This window comes from Pseudorasbora parva, chromosome 8 (genome assembly GCF_024679245.1).
Source record: "Pseudorasbora parva isolate DD20220531a chromosome 8, ASM2467924v1, whole genome shotgun sequence".
Classification (NCBI taxonomy): domain Eukaryota; kingdom Metazoa; phylum Chordata; class Actinopteri; order Cypriniformes; family Gobionidae; genus Pseudorasbora; species Pseudorasbora parva.
Genome location: NC_090179.1, coordinates 33,587,819 through 33,601,457, shown reverse-complemented (window position 1 = coordinate 33,601,457; position 13,639 = coordinate 33,587,819). Strand labels below are relative to the sequence as shown.

General features: G+C 38.6%; 1 long non-coding RNA gene across 2 annotated transcripts; it reads right to left on the bottom strand.

Annotated features, from left to right (window-relative positions):
- Nucleotides 1-3,443: 3,443 nt before the first annotated feature.
- Nucleotides 3,444-5,831, bottom strand: LOC137085238 (uncharacterized). 2 transcript variants are annotated; one of them, XR_010906939.1, is made up of 3 exons: nt 5,568-5,831; nt 4,256-4,309; nt 3,444-4,113 (listed from the first exon to the last, which is right to left on the bottom strand). It is a non-coding gene; the product is annotated as an uncharacterized lncRNA (long non-coding RNA). The 2 variants fall into 2 exon arrangements; XR_010906938.1 differs by lacking the exon at nt 5,568-5,831 and adding an exon at nt 4,785-4,862.
- Nucleotides 5,832-13,639: the final 7,808 nt, after the last annotated feature.

Genomic DNA, 13,639 nt, shown 5'->3' with positions numbered 1-13,639 from the left:
GACAGATCAAGTAATCTGTTAAGAAAATAGTAAAAAAAAAAAAAAAAAAAAAAAAGTAGTAAAATTACAAAAAGTACTGGAGAACATGATCTTCCATAACTATATAAATATTTATTTTAATGTTAGTAACTGCCCCAAGCATTACATTTTCAGAATTATTTAAAAAATAATTATATCATTATAATAATTATATAAATTATAAATAATTACATAAAAATTACTTGGGTTGGACAATAAAAACTTAAAAAACACTGGCCAATATAGTGTTGGAGGTGTCACACCTATGTGCGTGTGGCCGAGTGTGAAGGTTAAAACAGCAGAGCAATAGCACAGGTATTGCACCTCATAATGAAAGATATCAAAAAATTGTTGGTGCGCTTCTCACTGGGTTTTCTGTAACCAGGACAGCATGTCTTTGTGGTATATAGACAGCTATGGTATCCAGGAGAATGTTGGCATGCCACAGGACAAACCACATCCAACCGGAGTAACTGTAAACGCAAGAGGAAGCTGCCTGAAAGGGATATCCAGGTACTTACCTGGATCATATCCAAAAATATGAAACCACAGTTGCCCAACTTCTTTTTCCACCAAATTGTTTGTTGGGAGCTTTACAGAGACAATATTAATGGTCAGGCTGCTATAACCAAACCTTTGGTCATGTATGCCACTGCCAAATGTCGGTTTCAACAGTGCAAATCTTGGGTTGTGGACAATGTGAAACATGCATTGTTCTCTGATGAGTCCACCTTCCCTGTCTTTCCGTTATCCGTATGAGTTACAGTGTGGAAAAGCCCTAGAGAGTCTAAAAACCTGGACTGTTAGCTGGATTAGTGATGGTTTTGGCTGCAATATCATGGCATTCCCTATTGTGCTTGATGGACTTGATGCCAAGGACTGCTGAACCAATCAGGAGGACCATGAGCACCTAATGGATCTAACACTGTACCCTGAAGGGGGTGCCATGTATCAGCATGATAATGCACACACACACAAAATAGACATGAAACATGAAAGGGCATGAAAGTGAATTCTCCCATGGCCTGCACAGTCAACAGATCTAAATATTTTTGGAGCCACTTTAGGGTATTTCAGGAAACAATTTCCTCCACAAGCATCACATTGTGACCTGGCCACTGTTCTCCAAGAGGAATGGCTCAAAATTCTTCTGGCCACTGTTCTCCAAGAGGAATGGTTCAAAATTCTTCTGGCCACTGTTCTCCAAGAGGAATGGCTCAAAATTCTTCTGGCCACTGTTCTCAAAGAGGAATTGCTCAGAATTCTTCTGGCCACTGTTCTCCAAGAGGAATTGCTCAAAATCCTTCTGGCCACTGTTCTCCAAGAGGAATTGCTCAAAATCTTTCTGGCCACTGTTCTCCAAGAGGAATTGCTCAAAATCTTTCTGGCCACTGTTCTCCAAGAGGAATTGCCTAAAATCCTTCTGGCCACTGTTCTCCAAGAGGAATTGCTCAAAATCTTTCTGGCCACTGTTCTCCAAGAGGAATTGCTCAAAATCTTTGTGGCCACTGTTCTCCAAGAGGAATTGCTCAAAATCTTTGTGGCCACTGTTCTCCAAGAGGAATTGCTCAGAATTCCTTTGGCCACTATAAAGGACTTTTATCTGTCATTCCCAAGATGATTTGATGCTTTATTGGCTGCAAAAGGAGGCCCTACACCATACTATTATATTATTGTGGTTTTCATTTTCCAACCCCAGTAGTCAAACAAAAAGGGACAGTTTATATTAATAAACATTTAAATAGATGTGCAAGTTAGCCCAAAGGTAGCAGATCCTTTGCTGTTTGATGTTGATGTCCTTTGATGTTATTAGGCACTAATATTTTTGCCACCACAGTCTAATGTGTTACTAATATTCCCAAGCATTCCTGTTTGTCTAGTTCTCTGGCCGGATTTCTGCCTACCTGAACTTTAAGGTCATGGGAACCTCTATTAGAATACAGTAATGTCTATAATGCAGTGACCAAAACAGCTAATACTGCAGCTAATAAAGTCAAAAGCTAATAAAAACATTAACTCAGGAAGACGCTCCAATTTCATTTGTTGTATATCTTTTGTATCCTTAGGGATTTTCTGTGAAATGAAGAGCTGGGATGCTTACATTCCCAAGAAATCCACAGGTGGTCAAGCATTGACCTTGCAAGACTACAGAGACAATCGTCTGGCTTTTGCAAATCCTGCCAAGTCATTATTGAGTTTGTAAAGTGAGTGAAATAGCTTCATGAGCATCGGCGCATCAATTTAGCCTCCTACTGCTTTGATTAAATTCCAAAAGAACGGTTTGATTACTGACCTTTCGGTTGACTGATGTTTATGTCTTTGACACTGCCAGAGTCTTTTAAACTGCAATTGATTTGCCATTTTAAATGTTCCCTGCACCACTAGTTTAGGAAACATTGCCAGCTAACTGTCTGCTAATGACAGATTGATGACAGGCTGATCTACCGTTCACTGTTTGCCATTGTTGTTCTAATCTTACTATAGATCAATATCTTTATATGGCTCATGGAAATCACAGCACTAAGATTAGTTATAATAAAAATACTTGTGCTAGAGGCTAACTGTACCCCCATAAAACAATTACAAAGATATAATGTAGTAAAGTGTGAAACACTCTCTTTCTCTCTGACTCAGTCCTGGAACCACATGGCACCTTAATCCCCTTATTGAAGGCGCTGGGTCGGATGTGACTGCTACTGTTCTACTGTAGCATGTGGCTCAGTTTATGGCACTAATCCTGCTCTAATACTAGCACAGCTGATATACTGTACTGTATAAAGGCCTTTAGCCTCTCTTTGTCTGTCTCACACACATCACACATCAACCGCTCAGCTATAGTACTATTGGCTATTCAATCAGAATTTTATCTGTGGCAACCATTCATCACAAAGTCAATTACAGTGTGTCACATTAAGTGATTGAAATCTACAAATTTCCACAATACAAAAAATAAAAAATAATAAAAAAATACACTTTGTATTCATGTTGGTTTCATGTGGTTTAATTTTATTGGCTGAGTAATTTGGTGTAACTAATTATGTATAGAATTTGAATGCACGTGTATGCGTTATTATTTAAAAGATTATACAGTATATTATGAATTAGTAGTAATTCATCAATACAATTGTTTTGGGAGTCACACCACATGACATTTTTCACATTGGCCTCTCATAAAAAGAAACAATTATTTAATATTTAAAGAGATTTACTTCTGACCTTGACACAGACATAAAATTAAAAACAAAACAAAAAACACCTGAAAATAACATCATAGAAAGAATATTCATTTCATTTTCTGATTGTTTTGTTTTTAATTTATCTCAAATAAATTAATATTGTTTAATAATATTAGGAATTTTTGTTTCACCCTGACATTTGACATTATACCTCCACAAAAAATAAATCATAATGAATTTTTATGTAAATATTAAAAAGACAAACAGTCTATGAACATAATGGTGACAGTTGTACAGTCAATGTATGTATGATTTGCATTTGTATTGTATTTTTAAACACAATAATATAATTGTTTGTAAATAAAAAAAAGCAGTATCTCATTTACAGAGCACGGACCCATAACACAGAGTAGGCTACATATAGTCATCGGAGGCGAAGGTGAAACGTATCCTGCAGAATATGGCTTAGGAAAAGCCAAAAGAGGGCCAAAAGTGAACAATGTCATGTTCTTTTTATTATTCAGAGTGGGAAAATGTATAATGTCTGTAGGAAGAGAGGAACAGAGGAATGTTAGCATGTAGGAAGCGTTACAGTCAGAGGGTCATAGTGGGGGTCAGTCTGTCTCAGCCTCTGATGTGAGAAGGTGCTTAACTGCTCTGTCCCATGAGAACACGTACTTAGGGAACCTTCAATAAAAACCCACGGAGAATATGAAACTGAACAAAATATCACTGTCTAAGCCCCCTGTCCTTTATACGCACAATTCTCTGTGGTTTATGCTCTGAAAAATAAAGACCCCTAAAGACATTCAAACTGACCAATCAGACCAAACTTCCCCCACTGTACCACAGGTGTGGCACCCTTTTGGCCTACAGGCCTTCAACATCTCATTGTCTTTAAGAATTCCAAATGGCCCTGCTGGTAAGAGAGAGGGTAAAAAAAAGGGGTACAACAGTAAAACAAATGTCTTTGTTCAGTTTCAAATATCAAAAATCTTTGATTCTTTCAAAAGTTCAATAATGTCCATACATTTTTCACACAATATTAGTTGTTTTCATACCTTTAGCGTCCGTGGCTCGACTGGTCGAGACCAGTTTTCCAAGATGGCTCTTGTCTGTAAACACATAATGTACTGTCTTTTTAAAGTATCTTCTTATTAAACTGTTTGTACACTTACAAAGTTCTCAATGCTTCGGTTTGCATGAGGGACCCTCATTATGCTACTGTGTTAGTGTTAGGCTATTTTGAGCCTGGTTAGTGGTATTAACTAGCAATTTAATTGTACTTATCCTATGCCCCATATAGCATTATAAGCTATCTGTGAAAACGCATCCCAGAGAACGAACTACTCAAACATTGTGTTAATTACCTCTAGGTATCATTTTTTTTTGCCAGAGTTGTCCTTACATTATTATTATGGAGTGCTTACATTATTACCAAAATGATCTTTCACTCTTCCACTTCACACTCCAGCAGAACTTGAGAACTTGCTACTAAAGACTGCCTGTTTATTAACTCCCCAAGATCTGCTGGTCGTGAAGGTGAATTAGCAACTGTCTTCAGGAACTTTTAAGTGCATATACTTCTACCTGACAAAAACATTCTGAGCTTTGAGGTGCAGCTCTTCAAGATTGATCTCCCTAGCCCAGTGGTTCCCAAACCTGTCCTGGAGGACCCCCAGCACTGCACATTTTGCATGTTTCCCTCATCAAACACACCTGATCCAACTCATCAGCTCATTAGTAGAGATGGCAAGACCTGAAGTGGGTGTGTCTGATTATGGAGACATACCCACTTCAGGTCTTTCAAAATGTGCAGTTCCGGGGGTCCTCCAGGACAGGTTTGGGACACTGCCCTAGCCTGACAAGCCAGATCCACGTCAAGATGTTTGGTCTGGAAACTCAACATAGACAGGGCTCAATCCGAGGGGTGGGATAAATGGTTGTCTTTCAAACTCCCTCTACAAGAGTTAGGCGAATACAGCTCAGAAGGGTATTGAGAGTTGCTAGACGACACTCGCGGGCAGTGCTCCTCCCACCTATTTAATAAGAATTTTTTTCAAGAATGTTCTAACCTTCTGGATTATCTAATACCACATTATTACAGTTTTCTCATTATCCGTGATTTTAATATTCATGTCTGATGCCAATCCAAATTTGTGGTTAAAGAGTTTTTTTTGTCTCATGGACTCTTAATTTTGAACGCTCTGTATCCGGACCCAGACATCAAAAGCACCACACCCTGGACTAGGTGTTCTCATTTGGTTTTTCTGTGACAAACCTCACTCCTGAGTCCTGATACTGTCTTCTCTGATAATTTTCCAGTGTTTTTTGACACTTTGTAAGCTTATACTCACAAACCATATCACTAACCGTTAGGAGTTTGAGTAGATAAATAGTACACATCGCTAAAGGACCTGGCAGTAGAAGTTGTCACAGACACAGGCTCCCACGTCACCGAATCACAGCACACGCTCTCACCTGAGTATTAACCAAACACACCTGCAGTTCATCACCATCACAATCACCAGGAACACAAAAGACACACACACCCACGCAGTCACTGTCCGGTCTCGTTAAGAGAAAGGTACTAACCTCTTCTGTTTACCTTAAGGATTCCCTCGATGTTAGCTACCTACCCGCCTCCAGCGATCTCCAGTGTTCCGTGTTCTCTAGCGTTCCTCTCCAGCGATCCCTCCAGCGATTTCCCCAGTGCACCCTGAGGAAGAACAAACCTGAACTCTCATCAGCCCATCTGCACCCCGTCAAGTTTCACTCTATACTGGTTGTTCAATAAACCTGATAGGCTACTCACCATATTGTCTCCGTAGACTCTGTACCCGTAACAGAAGTATCAAAACGTCTAAAAAAAATATTCAGGACTCCAATTTAACATTTTCTAGTGACTGATTAGGTTTTTTCAGCTCTCAGTCCAGAGCTGACTGGACTGAGAGTCAGCTCTTATTAAGTTATAATAAGATATATTAACGCTATTATTAAGTTGAGGGGGGTACCCAATGGGATGGTACCTGCCAAGTTCAAACATGCTAGGCTACTGTAGCCTACAGCCTTTAATATTTTTTTTTTTTTTTTTTTTAGATCAGCATGACTTTATTTCCAAGGTCTTGGAACAAGTTGTTTACTTTCAGATTTCCTCGTATCTAAATTTTTGACACATTTCAGTCTGTTTTAGGGAGATACATAGTACTGAGTCTGCTTTGTTGAAAGTGTTTAATGGCAGCTTACTCACCCTGGATGCAGGTTCTGATTGTATTTTAGTTTTGCTGGACGTAAGTGGAGCATTTGACACTGTTGATCACGATATCCTTTTACACAGACTTGAACATGTAGTTGGGTTGAAGTGGTTTGCCTCTTACCTTAAAGGGAGAAGGTTTCAGTGAAAGTTGGTACTTTTCATCTCGGGCTCTAATTTCTTATGGTGTACTCCAGGGTTCAATTCTGGGACCTGTTTTCTTTATATATGCTTCCACTTTCAATCAGCTTGGCTCTCTCTCTTCTAATGTTCATGACTGTGTCAAGAATCTTGGTGTCCTCTTCGATTCCAGCCTGAGTTTTGGCACTGTGGTAAAAAAGCAGTTTCTTTCAGCTAAGATCTTTTGCTAAAATTGAGATGATGAGATATGAAGAGAGACCGTGAAACTGCCATTCATGCTTTTATTAGCTCAAAGTTGGACTACTGTAATTTGCTGTACCCGAGTCTGCCAAATTGAACTGTCAATCATCTGCAAATGGTTTAGAATGCAGCCGCCAGACTACTGACTAGCACTAAAACGCATCAGCACATTAGGCCTACTCCTATGCAATAGCCTCTCTCCACTAGCTGACGGTTAGCCCCCAGATTGATTTTAAAATGTAGGTTTTTGTTTTTAAAGCTCTGCATGGGCTGGCACCTCAGTATATTAGTGATTTTCTTGTCATGCACAATGCCTAAAGATCCTCTAATCAAAGTTTTATTTCGATTCCGCGCTCTCGTTATAAGACTAAAGGTGATCTGGGCTTTTTCTGTGGCGGCTCCTCAACTCTGGAACAGTCTCCCTCTTAATATTATATCTTCCTCTGTCGCTATTTTAAATCATCTTTAAAAAACTCAGTTGTATTCTTTATTATTTAACTGATTGTGTAAATGTTTTCTCATGTGAACTCAATGGTTTAGATCAAATATGTAATTTTCTTTTGATTTTCTTTTTCTTGCACAGCACTTTGGTTACAACCTCTGTTGTTATAAACTAAACTAAACTACACTACACTACACTACATGTTTAATCCAAAAAATTATTGGTCTTTAGATAAACTTTGCAAACTGAGTTTAATTTGCAACTGTTGAGAGCCAAACTTCTGGATTAGGACTTTTAAATAAATGTACATAATTCATCTTACAAAAATATTTAAATGGATTTAATGGTTTTAGCCAGATTTCCTGGAATTTGAAAGAGCCTTAATCCAAATACAACAAGCTGTGAGTGCCTTTCTTTTTCAGTCAAAAGTGAGAGGATAGTTTACCACAAAATGACTATTCTGTTTTCTGTTTCTTCTTCAGAATACAACACACAGTTTTAGTGATCACTGACTTCCACTGAATGGACAAAAAAATAAGACATTTCTCAAAATAGCTTCTTTTATGTTGCACAGGAAAACGGTCATACAGTTTGGAATGACATAAAAGTGAATAAATACATTTTTTGGTGTTGACCCTAACCCTTTACGTTAAAAGGGAAACATGTGAAGTGAAACAGGGATAGGTCAGAGTGGTTCGCAAAGAAGTAAGTTTTTTTTTTTTTTCGTTATGTTTTATTCTGAAGCAGTCTTGTATGAATCCACAACACTCAAAAGTTTTTCATGAGAAAATGTAGCAAAAAAGCAAAACACCATTATCCATAGATAAGAACTGACAAAACATAACTGCAAAAAAAAAGAGTAGAGTACAACGGGGCTAAAGGCACACCTCAAGAATCAACATATATGTGTGTGTATTAAACATTTATGGAGCCACATATTTTGTCGGAGAATAACCACAAAAAAAAAAAAAAAATATAAATTTGGGCTGGCGAGGGGGGTAAAGGCTCACCAGCATAAGGCAAAAGGCACACATTATTTGTACAATACTTTAGCTAAAATATATTTTTAATAATGTCTAAGTTTAAACCAATCACTTTCTGAACTATTTTATGTTTATTTTGATAAACAAAATAATTCATATTTGTTCAGTAAATACCCTGTCATTAAAATGTTAATATAGAAATTTATTTGAAAAATAAAGAAACAAAATAATTTTACAAAGATTCTAAAAGCATTAAATGAGATCCCATAATAATTTAAAGTCCCAGTGAACCTGAAGTAGCAAGTGAGTTTTCTTCAGTGCCGTGACATATTTCCATGTTTAACAAAATATTGAACAGTGGGCCGATGGCTCATAGCAGACTAACGGTTGGAGGAGAGTGGTTATGCATTTTAAAACCCAAGCCGTCATACTGCCTCCTCTGAGAAACACCGTATCCAGACCGGAAGTAACTTTTCAGATTTTGATTAAAGATTACCGCAACAAACTATTTATTTCTGTTTATTTATTAACTGGCACGATCAATTGTTCACCCTAAGACCTGTAATATGAGCTAACAAAATTCATGACGACTTATTACATATTAAACTTACTTATTACAAAATTACAGTAGTAGTAACAATAAATTATATTTTATCAAATTATATGATTAATATCGTTTAATTATAAATATGGTGACACCCAACCTGTGCTGAGGCAAAATTTTGTGCCATGTAGTGGTTTAGAGGAAAATAATATCAAAGGACCTTTTTACCCCGTGGAGCCTTTAACTGTGTTGTACTAATATTTTGTACGGTCTATCATTGTACCGTAAGTTAAGGATTTCCTTTTTTTTGGCATACAGATGACAATGTTGTTCACACAGATCCGCCAAAATGATTAATAACTTTGCATTCTCTTGCCAGGCCATGGCAATGTCACTTTGTAAAGAAAGACTACACACCTATTACTGAACATGTCATTCACATGTGCGTGATGTCACTGTTTTCACAAATTAAATTTGTTACACAGGTCGGGGATAATAACGGTATCACTTTGAAACCCATTTTCAAAAGTTGCCGTTTTCAGTCCCGCAGAACGACATTGTTGTGAAAATTAAAGAGCTTTTCCCCCACTGTTTTTAGTTGAAAATGGTGTCATGTAAACGGCCTAAAGGCTCGATTCCACTGAGCATTTCCTTTTATATACTAATAAGTGCTCCAATTTAGTCCCAAAAAGCAGTATTGAAATAGTACACTTACAAAGTACTTCTAGTACATTGATATTAGTACTTACTAAAGTATAGGCCTAAATATTTTTGAACACTACTTAAGCATTCCTAAAATTTACTTTAAGTATACTTATTTTTCATAAAATATTGCCTAGAGTTATTTAATTTAGATTAAAGACGGGCATTGTATTGTTATTGATCCAATTTCCGAATAGCCTTCTTGGCAACAAATACCTATGAAATTGATTCTTTTTAAGGTGTTGTTGGCATTTTGCACTGATCAGTAATGGAATCTGCTTTGGGGCGTTTCAGAAACACTGTGGATTTTCTTCAATAAAATCAGCAATGCAGTCTAGTAAAACCAAACGCATTAACAGCATTCTTTAAAAAAGACGTCTGAAGTCTCAAGAACAGAGAGGAGAGCCAACGCTAATAATGGAGCCTTGGGAGCGGTGCATTGCTCAATGATACAGTAGTGATTGCTTGAGGGCTTTGAACCTACAAACCTTTCAGTAACAAAAGCACACCCACACACAGCTTTCCTTAATTATACCCTTTTAGTTTAACCAAACCAAATATTAATTGAGCTATTACATTGACTATACACTATTGACTATACTGGGACACGGACACCCCTCAAAATCATTGAATTTATGTGTTCCAATCACTTCCATGACCACATGTGTATAAAATCAAGCACCAGAGGCATGCAGACTGCTTCTACAAACATTTGTGAAGGAATGGGTCGCTCTCAGGAGCTCAGTGAATTCAAGTGTGGTGCCGTGATAGGTTGCCACCTGTGCAATAAGTCCATTTGTGAAATTTCCTTACTTCTCAATATTCCACAGTCAACTGTTAGTGGTGTTATAACAAAATGGAAGCAATTGTGAACAACAGCAACTCAGCCATGAATCACAGAGCGGGGTCAACACATGCTGAGGTGCACAGTACACAGAAGTTGCCAACTTCCTGCAGAGTCAATAGCTACAGACCTCCAAATTTCGTGTGGCTTTCAGATTAGCTCAAGAAAAGTGTGTAGGACATCTTCATGGAATGGGTTTCCATGGCCGAGTAGCTGTACCCAAGTGTTAAATTACCAAGTGCAATGCAAAACATTGGATGCAGTGGTAAAGCATGCCACCACTGGACTCTAGAGTAGTGGAGACGTATTCTCTGGAGTGACAAATCACACTTCTCTGGCTAGAAATCTGATGGATGAGTCTGGGTTTGGTGGTTGCCAGGAGAACAGTACTTGCCTGATTGCATTATGCTAAGTGTAAAGTTTGGTGGAGGGGGTATTATGGTGTGGGATTGTTTTTCAGGGATTGGGCGTGCTCCTTAGTTCCAGTGAAAGGAACTCTTAATGTTACATGCATACCAAGACATTCTGGACAAATTCATGCTCCCATCTTTGTGGGAACAGTTTTAGGGTCGTCCCTTTCCTGTTCAAACATGACTGTGCACCAGTGAACAAAGCAAGGCCCATTACAGGTCCCATTCTTCGCGTGTTTTCGAAGCTTTGATTATGTTTACAGTGTGCAATATAACGAGTTCATGTTTCGTGTGTAAAAAAACAGTATTTTTCACACAATTTACTGTTTTTAGCGCTGTTTCCTCTGTCCTAAAAACGATGATTTCCTTGTTCTATGAAGTCCCTCCTTCAGAAACACGTAATGAGTTCTGATTGGGCCAGCGCTTCCCGTGTTGTGATTGGACAGCAGCTTAGCGCACTTTGCCTGGAAAGGTCCCGCCTCTTACCATGGGAAGATGCAATTGTGAATGCGTGCTCTTCTCCACGTGGGAGAGCAACAAGACCACGCCCCCTATTTTGCGTGTTCTTGTGGGCGGAGGGTTAGTCAACAAACTGTTCTATTGACATCATTCATGCAAGGAAGTGCAGGGGTGTAGTCCAAACCGGCCGTTCGCTGTAGGCTTTGAAAGGGAACTTCTGTTAAATAAAATATCTTGCTTGGCATTGAACTTTGAGCTTTATAATTTTACAGGTATTATTTATGCTCCAACAGCAACATTTCACACTAACCAAAGTTTGAAAGATGTAATCGCGAAGAACGGGACCTTTAAGATATGGTTGAGCGAGTTTGATGTGGAGGAACCTGACTGGCCTGTACAGAGTTGTTTTGGGATGTATAAAAGCGGAGATTGCAAAGAGTTAAAGCTGTCATATCTGCAAAGGGTGGGCCAACTCCATATTAAACCCTACGGATTTAGAAAGGGATGTCATTAAAGTTCATGTGCATGTAAAGGCAGGCATCCCCTTTTGGCAATATAGTGTATAATTTAAAAACAATTAATTTGACACACTACGGGATGACTTTTTGATACCTGAGCTGGTGTCATGCCAAATTCCGCTTTAAAATAGCCATCAATTGAGAAAGACTTTTTTTTTTTTGTCAGGCTAATCAGCCAAACATTGAACACTTGATCAGTTTGTTTGCTTATAAGGCTTTTTCATGACACAAACGTGCTGCCTTTTCATTTATAAGCAATACTCATTCTCTGTATCACTCTGCCCTCTGCTGCACGATAGACTATATTTTACTACCTTAAACACAAATATGCTGTTTCATTCAACAGCAACTATCGTTCTCTGTATCACTCTGCCCTCTGCTGTGTGACCCAGTCATTGCAAATTTAGATTTGGACTTTTCTGTGCTCTGTCTTATCCAAATCAAGTGGGATTTAGATTGGGGAAACTGGGCGGCTCTTCCCTATATTGCTTATTTAGCCTGTTTTAGTATGGTAGAGCAATCAATGCCTTCAAACTAAATGGTAATGACATAAAACATCTATTGATTTATCCTCATCAAGATTTAAAATCAGCGCATATATGAATATATAATGGAAAGTGGAAATCTTAGGTTCTGTGATTAGTCCCCGTTTCTTTTTGGCATTTTACAAAAACATTATGCCTTCAGTAGTTGGTCAGAGTATATAAATTTAAGGTGTAAATACCTGTATAGTGGAATTAAATCTGCACTCCAGACCTCCAAACTTTGCATGTGTGTAGACAGCTTCAATGAATGAGTTTCCATGGCAGAGCAGCGCATCTAAGCCTTAAATCACCAAGTGCGATGCAAAGCGTTGGATGCAGTGGTCTAAAGCACACCGCCACTGGACTCTAGAGCAGTGGAGGCATGTTCTCCGGAGTGACAAATCACACTTGCCTGTCTGGTAATCCGATGGATTAGTCTTAGTTTGGAGGTTGCCAGGAGAATGGTAATTGCCTGACTGCATTGTGCCAAGTGTAAAGTTTGGTGGAGGGGGGGGGGGGGGGGGGGTATGGTGTGGAGGGTTGTTTTACAGGGTTTTGGGCTTGTTCCTTTAGTTCCAGTGAAAGAAGCTCTTAAAGCTACACTGTGTAACTTTATGTGCTTATTAATGTATATTTACTTCTTTCAAGTAATGAAGTATTCTCATAAATTTTTAATATGCCATTGAAAATACATATGTGTGAGGGATTCGAATGCTGGTCGCCATGTTAGTACATTGAAAGTACATTAGCCAAAGAAGGACATACCCATAAATTCAAGCTTCGCCTTTCGCGTTTTAACACTCGATGGCACCGTGTCGAATGTGAAGAGGGGGATTGGCATGTTAATCTTGGACTACATCTACCACCGTAAGAGTTAAAACAAAATCAGAATTGAGAGGAACAGAAACTATTATTCACTGGATGGTCATATACCTTTTCACCGCTAGATGGGGGAAAATATCACACAGTGTAGCTTTAATGCTTCAGCATACCAAGACATTTTAAAAATGGGGTTCCCAATCTCGGTCCTGGAGGGTTGGAGCTGAACTCTGCAGGACAGTGGCCCTCCAGGACCGAGATTGGGCTCTTAATGCTTCAGCATACCAAGACATTTTGGACAATTCATGCTCCCAACTTTGTGGGAACAGTTTTGGGATGGCCGCTTCCTATTCCAACATGACTGTGCACCAATTAACAAAGCAAGCATTTGGTGTGGATAAACTTGACTGGGCTGCACATCCAACCCAATAGAACACTTTTGGGATGAATTTAAGAGATTACAACCCAGGCCTTCTCGTCCAACATCAGAGCCTGACCTCACAAATGTGCTTCTTAAAGACACTATCCTAAACCTTGTGGAAAGCCTTCTCAAAAAAGTTAAAGCC